Genomic DNA, 10,074 nt, shown 5'->3' with positions numbered 1-10,074 from the left:
GGATGGGTCTAACTGGGGACAAATCAGGGGCCAAAGGGGCATGGCTCTCTGGATAAATGACATACATTGTAACAAATTAATAACTCTGGTGGGGAGACAGCTGAAGTCTTGTCCAATCACTTGGGGTTTTTCCTGGAACTTTCTAGACTTTTGGGAGAGACCCCAAAGTGACAGACAAGGCCCAGGGGCTGGATAACTTCTGACTGACATATAACTGGGGTTGGGATGAAACCAATGAGGGTGGAACATGGGTGCATGGGGCAAACCATTATAACTTATAAAAATGAACTTAATACAAGGAACAAATACATACATAAAACTGATAAAACCAAAACCACACCACTACACTCCCCCAGCAAGCAGCAGCCTGGCCGTGTCCTCTCCGATGTGATGCCAAGAGCAAGAGAGTGAAGCTGCCTCCAGCTCTGTCCTTTACCTGCCCCAAAACTCGCAGTTATCTCCCCCTCCAAACATTCAGCTACCTCTTTGTTTTGGTCAAGCACCCTTAAGCACCCAGTACACTTAGTCTCCTAGTAACTTATGGGGAAAAAAATCTTTAGAGTAAAAAAGGGACAAACCTAACCCCCAACAGAAAGAATGATGGGGAATTATGGAATAGCACAATTGGTGGGGACTAAAGATGAGAATGACTCAACAGATCCACTTCTGGTTTTAAGTTAGGCCTGAGCAGCCTTGCTACTACTCCCTGCCTAAATTATAAATTCAAATAAAAGAACAGCACTGCATCATGGCAGAATTTCTAAAGGACTTATAATGCAAAGAAAGAGGAACAGTATGAAAGGAAATTCAGCTGGTGACTGTCGCGGCCGAAGGTGAAGAAGCGAGACACATCAATATGATGAGTAGGCTAATGCTTGCTTTATTGTTGCGTCCGTGTGGACTCTTATACAGTTTTTTGCTTCCGTGCACGCGATCATGCATTTTCCTATTTGCTATAAACATATTGCACGAGGCAAGCATGCATAAAGCTCTACTATTGATTGGTTGGCACTCGCCTAGCAAAATTCCTGTTTGCAGCTTTTAGATGCTGCCTTCATATGTTTTTTCTCAACTTCTGCTCTAGCTTTGCATGACTGTTATCTAGCTAGCAGTTTCAAGGTTACTGTGTCCTTTATATCTTTCTGTAAGCATTATTAACTGTTAAAGCCCCAACATCTCCCCCTCTTTTTTTGAATAAGGCTTGGGTCATTGCTTGCATGCGAGCCATAAAACATTGTAAAATGCAAGGCCCAAATAACAGTATGGCAAAAACAACCACAAGTACCAAAACTGCCCCTTTTGCAAGTGACATAAGCCAAGGGGAAAACCCAAAAGAGGCCAGCCAATTTGTGAAAGGGTCCGAGGTCACCTGTAATTTATGCATGTTATCCCTCAATTGAGCAAGCTGTCGGTGAATAGAGTTAGAGTGATCTGATAGATTCATACAACACATCCCTTCAAACTCCTCACAACCATGGCCTTGTGCCAATAATAAAAAATCAATCGGGGCGCGGTTTTGAAGAACTGCGTGTCTGACCCCTTCAACATCAAGCGTTAAGTCGGCAAGAATATTGGAGGTAATATTGATCTGTTTGCCTGTCCAGCAGGCTAAGCGTCTCAATTGTGTCAATGCTTGGGAAGTAGCCACCCCAGGGGCAAAAATACTATCAAGGATTACTTCGGGGGGGATCCCACAGTTCCATGGTGTCCTTGCAGTCAGGGCCTAATTGCGACACAGCCCGCCTGTGGCGAGTCCGATTATGATTCGTTGTGATGACAGCGGTGATATTGGGGGCAAACATTGTAATCCTGCCCAAGTAACAGGGTCCCCCGCTAGCATTTGCTGGGATACCGTGCCAGGCTCTATCACCACAAATCAGAAATGTCCCTTCCGGGAGTGCGATCGTAAGGTTACGGGGGTTGTAAATATGTGCTGTGCCATTACAATAAAGAGAATAATTGTAAAATCGTACTGGAGAAAGGTTACTGCCATTGCCATGAAATTTAAAGCAAGAATCGTTGGTGGCAACTGAGCCCAGCAATCTTAATTCCTGTAACGAGGACACGTTCTTCGGCCTAGTATTAGCATTATGGTATATTTTTGTATGGTTAACAACGGACACTCCTATTAAACAAGTTCTAAAAGGATCGGAAGGGGTAGCTAATGATAGGCAAAAACTCTCTTGGCCAGTTTTGTTGGCCCAGGTGACCCACATATTCTGCCTGTCATCTATGTTCAATAGCTCCGTGCAAGCAACAGCCTCAATGCTTATTCCCATTAGCAAAAACAAAATCAAGCTGCTCCTATTTTTTCCAATAATGTTTCCAATAATTGCCATGATGTTGGCACTGTATCATATACCGCGTGCTAATAACCTTAGTTCTCTTAAACACTATTATATTGCTGCAAAACCAAGCTAAGCAATAAGCGCACTCCGCTAAAGCCCGCTCTTCTCTACTTTCAAAGAGCTCCAACAACTGATTGTCAGTAGCGTCGGGAAGGGAAACCCACTCCCGCAATGCCGCAAACACGTTTCTTGCGGTTAAAGCGCGCTGACACTCAATACAGCCATACAAATTAGCAAGGCTGCGTCCCTGCACTATTCTCCTACAGCCTCCACATTCCACAGTTACTGTATCACACAAATATCCAGCGCGGCCACAGCACAACTGAGTTACGGCCCGTCTACGTCTGCTCTTCTGTTGTTCCCAAAGACGAATGACCCGAGTTACGTCAACTGCGTGAGGGGAATCACAGTTCAAGGTGTTTGGCAGTAGGTTGAGCAGAGTCTCAAGGGCTTGACATAATAGGCCTGATCTTTGACGTGCTCGGAGTCGCTGTCGGTATGTCCGCTGGGTTTCGTCGCTGGAAGCCAGGGCTGCACCCACTTTGCTGGCAACCACCTCGGGCGCGATTCTCCTGTAACGACACAAGCATACCCTCTTCCCCAGGTAAGCAGTTTACTACCTTGTCCCGCCCATGCCCCCTGGTGCGGATCCCAGGTGTCCACTAATACTTCCCACTGAGTCAAGTCATTAGGGTTGACCTTAAAATGATTTTGTATTGGTGTGTCGTTTTCTTCCCCAACGGGATTTTTCCAATTTAAAACATAGCATGCCTTCATTACAGCGTTATAGGGGGATAGCTCCCCCTCCTTTTTCAAAACAGCGGCAAGGCGCTTAATATCCTGATGACGCCGCTCGATAATCACTTGTCCAGTACTGTTATAAGGAATGCCAGTTTTATGCTGAATGCCCCATGCATCCATAAACCGTTTACATGCCTGACTAGTGTAGGCTGGGCCGTTATTTGTCTTAATGACAGCCGGCACTCCCAATGCCACAAACGCGGCAAGCCAGTGCTGCTTAACAGCAACAAATGCGGTAGAGGTTGCAGGTGTGGCCCAAACCGCACAACTGCACGTGTCCACCGAAACGTGCAGGTGGCGTAGCCGGCCGAAAGAGGGGAGCTCAGTGGTGTCACACTGCCATATGCCTCGAGGTTGTAGGTCACGAGGGTTAGTGCCGGAGGCTTGTATTGGGCTAATGCGAGCACAGTCAGGGCAGGCAGCAACGACTGCCCGGGCCTCTGCCCGAGAGAGGCCAAACTCCTTTTGTAAAGCACGGGCAGATTGATGGAAAAACTTATGAGAAGAAACTGCAGTATCTGTAGGTGTCTCGGCATCAGCCGTATGAGAAAAGGCTGAAACTGCCTGGTCTATTACAGCATTGCCTTTTGTTAAAATGCCCGGTAAAGTGGTATGGCTCTTAATGTGTGTACACCAAAGGGGGTGTTGCCTGTGCTCCAGAAGGGCTAATATTTTAATTAGCAAGCTTTTTATAGCCATATTGCCCACATGCCCTATGATAGCTTGGTCCAGTCGGTTCACCAGGCCGGCTGCATAGTTAGAATCTGTGATCAAGTTTACGGGAGCAGAGTCAAACGTTGTCATAGCAAGGGCGACCGCTTGCAGTTCCAGCACTTGAACTGAGGCATTGTTTTGCTGCAGTATTATAGTCTCCCAATGACCATCTTGTAACCAGGCACATCCATATTTGCCTGTATGTCCACTGGCGTCTGTAAATATCGTGAGTCCTTCGACAAGAGGATGATCTACCACCTTAGGGTGCTCGACAACCGTCAGGCTTGTTTTGAACAAAGGATGCGATGGGTAGTGCACAGAAAGCTGTATTCCGGCAGTAGCCAAGGCAAACACAAGTGATTCTTGCATCCAAAGACCTAGTAACTCCGTGGTTTTCCAAGGAACATACATCTCACATCGGTGCTGCCAAAGCCTCTGTTTCCCCGTTTAACCTCCAAGGCTCGCGGAACTTGTGGTAAAAATGGGATCAACTGAGCTATACGACTTCCCTTAGGGATAGTAATGGGGGGCACAAAAACCTTAACCATAATTTTAATAACTCCTTCAAAGTCTGCATCAATGAGTCCAGGTAAGACAAAAATACCTTGTCGGCTTGTTGACGACCGGCCAATGAGTAGGGCTGCCAGGCCATTGCCAAGTGGTCCAGAGGTAGTGGAATCGACCACATGCACATTCTCATCCTTTAGTATTACTGCGTCTGCCAAGGCCAGATCGACTCCTGCGCTTCCTCGGGTTGCGGCATGCAGCTCGTGGAGACAGCCATGCTGCGGAGGTTTTGACGGCCCGAGTATTTGTTGGCCGCGCTCGGTCCGCGGCTGCTGATGTTTCCCTGCTGGTTCAATGGTGTCCCGTCTTTCTGAAAACGAGAACGGCATTCCTGAGCTTTATGTCCAAACTTATCACAACGCTTACAGGTACCATCAAACGGCCCTGCTGGCTTCACTGTAGCCTTTTTCAGCCTTTCGGGACAATGCCTTTTAAAATGGCCGGGTTTTCCACAGGTATAGCAGTTAGTAGGGCCCCAATCCCCTTTGCCTTGAATGTTTTGTTTTAATGCGACCGCTAAGGCTGTGGCATGAATTTTTGCCTTTTCTTTCTCCTCTTCCCATGGCGCACGGGCGCATGCTTCCACCATTTGCACTAATGTAGCCCCAGGGGTGAGTGTAGCCAACAGCCTTTTGCAAGCCGTATTGGCATTCTGTGCGGCAATTTCCTTTACCATAATGTCTTTCATTTCTTCTGGCACATTTGGTGCTGCCTCCACAGCTTCTTTCACCTTATCAAGAAAACTTAGGAATGATTCTCTGTCGCCTTGTGTTATCTTCAGATAGGGGGGGTTGACCTTCCCAAGCTGAGGCAGGACCATAAAGGCTTCCAAGGCGGCGGCTTTGGACTGCGCTAATACTCGCGGATGAAGAGCCGCCTGTCTTTGCGGGTCCCTGTATGCCCCAGTCCCCATTAGTTGCTCAAGGGTAGCTAGGCGGAGGGGATCCCCTTCAGGTAATTGGATATTTTCCAACTGTTTGTCCTCTAAACGCTCCTGCCACTTAGTTTAGAATAAGGTGAAAGATGTGGGTCCCAAAATCAACTCCATCAACAAGCGGATATCAGTTGGTACCATTTCCGCATATTTGCAAAGGGCCTGAACTTGGCGCTTAACCAGTGCGTTGTTAATACCGTATGCAAGAACCGAATTCTGCAACTTATTAACAGCATTCCAGTCAATAGGTTTCCATTCTGGCCCATTAGGGGTGGCCACCACTGGAGCAGCCAACAACGGTGTAAAAGAAAAATCCCCGGTGATTTCAGCATTTGTTACCACCCCCTTCCATCTCTTAGTGATGTCAAAGGTGGGGCCTCGAGGAGGGTCCATTGCAGCTGCACCCCCAGACCTCCGAGGGGTTGGTCCAGTATAACGATGGTCCCTAACGTCCGGATCTTTTCCCAGCGCTCGCAGTTGCTGCCGCATCGCTTCAATCCTTACCCTTTCCGCTTGTGTCAGCCCTTGCCCTGGCCCATAAGTCTCCCGGAGGTGGTCATTCAATTCTTCCACCCCCATCTCACCATCGGCTGCGTAGTCAATTAAGTTCAACCTTTGCGCCTTAGTAAGCGTTTTTGGCTTGTCTGGTGGTTGCTCAGGATGGGAACCACTCGCATCCTGGCGATCGAGCTGCTTCTCGATATTCTCCAGACCCTCCTTTAGAGCCTGAGCAGCACGTTGGTATGCGAGCGCTCTAGTAGGCTTTGATGCCCCCCCATCAATCCTTTTCATTTCCGACAATATCTTTTCCATTACATTCTTCTGAGCCTCTAACAAACGCCCTAACTCTGGGGATTCTGGGGATTCCTTGGGCAGAGGTACCTTAGCCAGATCAATGTCCATGGGCATCGGGGGCACGCTGGCCTGTTGCCCCTGCGCTTCCGGTGGATCTTTTGGGGGCTCTGGAATCCAGGGTGGTATGATGTCATCAAACGCGCCTTTAAATCCTGCAGGGGCTGCCATAGGGGGCATCGGAGGCGCAAAGTCCCCCCACTCATCAAGGTATCCCTTCTCCTGCTCTTCTTTTCTCTCTGCATCAGCTAACGTCTCCTTCTCCTCCGGGCTTAAACTATTTTCAGGTCCTTCAGCGATAGCCGACTGTAACGCCTTTGCTACCTCCGCATCAGCATGCACTTGCTCAATAACCATCCGCACCTCTCTGTACATTTTTGCCAACTGCTTGCTATCTTTGGCCCCTATCTGCACATACTCCCACAGTTCTCTCCCTACTTTCTGCCAAGCCGCCAAGTCAAATATTTGCCCAGTAGAGTCCAATAGCCCCCGGCGCCGGCACCAAAACAACAAGTCCACCAAATCGCTTTGATCAATTTTTTGCCCAGTCGTCGTAGCGACTTTCAACAGACCGTCTACGGTCGCCTTTTCCAATGCCGTCATAGCAGCATTCCCCATCCCGATCCAGACCTCAGTCTGCCTGACTCACCGGTCAGCCGTGGCCACAGTAATTTCTTTTCTTATGATTCTCCTGCCTCAGCCGGGCAGCCGGGATGGTCCACCCTCTCTCTCGTCCGCCTGGTTCCGACTCCTATCCTTGTGTCGGGATCACGTCGGAGGTCACCAGATGTTGCAGCCGAAGGTGAAGAAGCGAGACACATCAATATGATGAGTAGGCTAATGCTCCCTTTATTGTTGCGTCCGTGTGGACTCTTATACAGTTTTTTGCTTCCGTGCACGCGATCATGCATTTTCCTATTTGCTATAAACATATTGCACGAGGCAAGCATGCATAAAGCTCTACTATTGATTGGTTGGCACTCGCCTAGCAAAATTCCTGTTTGTGGTTTTTAGATGCTGCCTCCATATGTTTTTTCTCAACTTCTGCTTAGCTTTGCATGACTGTTATCTAGCTAGCAGTTTCAAGGTTACTGTGTCCTTTATATCTTTCAGTAAGCATTATTAACTGTTAAAGCCCCAACAGGTGACTAGAAAATTGCCTGCCCCTGTCACTTGAAAAAGCTCTGTCAACACATGATCTGTGCTTCCAGCTGATGTCAGCACTGCAGAAACATTCTTCTTAATTGTAATAAATTGATTAGCCAATTTTATCAATAAAAATAATTTATTGAATAATTGAAGTATAAGTTTTGAGAAAGCCACAAGCAAAAACAGTGTCGAGCCCGGGGTCGGCACTGGGTGAACTTCAGATTCAGTCTCTATCGCCCCGAACCTCCCTCAGTTCACCAATTCTGCCTTCATAGGGTCTGTTTTTATACAGTTTTTCCAGCTGGGCAGGGGTTTTCTCATTCTTTTGTCCCTCTTGTTCTTCTTACATAATCATGTCCTTCTTTTTCTTGCTGCCAGTCTGTCCAAAATGGGAATCCGGTATTGGAATGCACGCCCTTGATGACGCAGATTATCTTATCATAGATGCATATTGGGTGCTTATCACCGGGGCATTGTCAGGCCCATTCCTGGAGGAGGCTCATCTTCGATCAATGCCACCCTTTTCTATTGCAAATCAGTTTCTTCCCCAGTCGCCCCCTGTGGTTTCACAATTCCTGAAATCTTTAATTCTTAAGCACAAATTATTTTATACCATATATCACAATCCCTCCCCTTCCACATAGAAACATTAATTTGTGCTTTTACTGATGAATTTTGATTTGTGTTATTTATTACCTCATTTAATTTTTTTTCTTCATTTAACTGCCTGAAGAAATACTTTTTACAAAAACTATTCTAATCATCTACTCTAGTTTCTATGGTTTTCATAATTTCTAGCAGGAGAAGTCTCTTATTCTTGTTCGCATCTATCTTTGTAGTCATCCCATTCTTCCCACTTTGGTGCACGATATTTTTGTAATTTTCCTTGCATACTTGTGCTTCAAACTTGGCCAAAACTTCTGCAGCTTTACTTTTTTCATCCCCTTCCCCTAATTTCATTATTTTGGATACTTGGCCAAATTTTCCTGTGGCAAGTTCAGGGTCTGTAGGCAGGGCTGTTACCTGCATACTTTGTACTACAGAATGTATTAGGTGAATGAAGCACGGCATTAAACAGGGTAAGAATATTAGTCCGGCTATTGAACATAAGATAAAGAAACCCACTTTCTTCCACCAAGCTCCTTCCCCAAACAACTGATCCCACCATGAAGCTTGAAGGAATTCCATTTTTGAACTGGTACATGTGCCACTGTTCTGGTTTGGGTTGAATTAGGGGAGAACCTCCAAGGAATCCCCTAATAACAAAACCTCTACCACCCCTCCCCCAACCCTGGGTTTGGGAAGGAATCTCTCGAACAAAAAGTGGAAAAAAACGGTTTATTAACAAATAAATAAACACCCCCCGACACAAGGGAAAAAAAAAGAAAACAAAAAGCTCAGGTTACTGTGAGGGGGAGGGCGCAGAGCTTCTTTCACAAGCCCCGGAGATCCTCCTCGGACTCCTCCAGCCAGATCAGCTCCGGGTGCCGGTCCTAAATCTTAAAAAGGGGGGGGGGGGGGGGGGGGGAAGGGGAGAAGAGGGAAAGGAAAAAACAAACAAACAGAGCACAGAGGCGGCAGAAAGAAAGAAAGAAAGAAAGAAAGAAAGAAAGAAAGAAAGAAAGAAAGAAAGAAAGAAAGAAAGAAAGAAAGAAAGAAAGAAAAGAACGAAAGGGCAAGAAAATAGCAGAAATTGCGAGCAGCAATGCAAGCCTAACAGCCAGAAAGCCAAGCAGCAGCGCGGAAAGAGCCAGCCTAAAAGTGCCCGCCCAGCTAACAGGGAAGGGACAGCTCTTAGACATAACAAAGGAGTCCACGATATGGGATAGAGAGCACTGTCAGCCCAGGACATTCCACCCCTTATCCCATATCGTGGACACACAATAAAAAACTTCCATCTCACTTACTCAGACCCTTGACACTTACACATTTCCACTCATCTTACTTGCTCAAACCTTTGACACTTACACGTTTCCTTCTGTTTCACCCTATATTCAGATCTCCCTGAGGTACACATCGTGTTGTTCCATCTTTCTGCATTATCCACCATGTATAACCTGGTCCTTGAGCAGAGACAATTCCACGGATGGGTTTGCCTGTACTCGAGGCAGGGTTGATCCATACTGTCTTTCCCAACAAACCTCTAACATGGGCCACTGGAGCTTTATCTCCATCTACTATATTAAGGAGTTGGGACTGAGCAGGACCCGCTCGGTTGGTAGAACCTCGGGTGTTAACTAGCCAGGTGGCCTTCGCTAAATGCTGCTCCCAGTTTTTTAAGGACCCCCCACCCAATGCTTTCAGGGTGGTTTTTAACAACCCATTGTACCTCTCCACTTTACCTGCAGCTGGTGCATGGTAGGGGATATGGTACACCCATTCAATGCCATGTTCCCTCGCCCAGGTTTTAATAAGATTATTTTTAAAATGAGTCCCGTTGTCTGACTCAATTCTCTCGGGAGTACCGTGCCTCCAAAGGACCTGCTTTTCAAGGCCCAGAATAGTATTGCGGGCTGTAGCATGAGACACAGGGTAGATTTCCAACCATCCCGTGGTGGCTTCTACCATGGTCAGCACATGGCGCTTGCCTTGGCGGGTTTGAGGCAGTGTGATGTAATCAATCTGCCAGGCCTCCTCATACTTGTACTTAGACCACCGCCCTCCATACCAGAGGGGCTTCATCCGCTTGGCTTGCTTAATGGCAGCGCA

Source organism: Zosterops lateralis, assembly GCF_965231275.1.
Source record: "Zosterops lateralis genome assembly, chromosome: W".
NCBI classification, from domain to species: Eukaryota; Metazoa; Chordata; class Aves; order Passeriformes; family Zosteropidae; genus Zosterops; species Zosterops lateralis.
The sequence above is the reverse complement of the archived record's forward strand: the minus strand, read 5'-3'. Positions refer to the sequence as shown.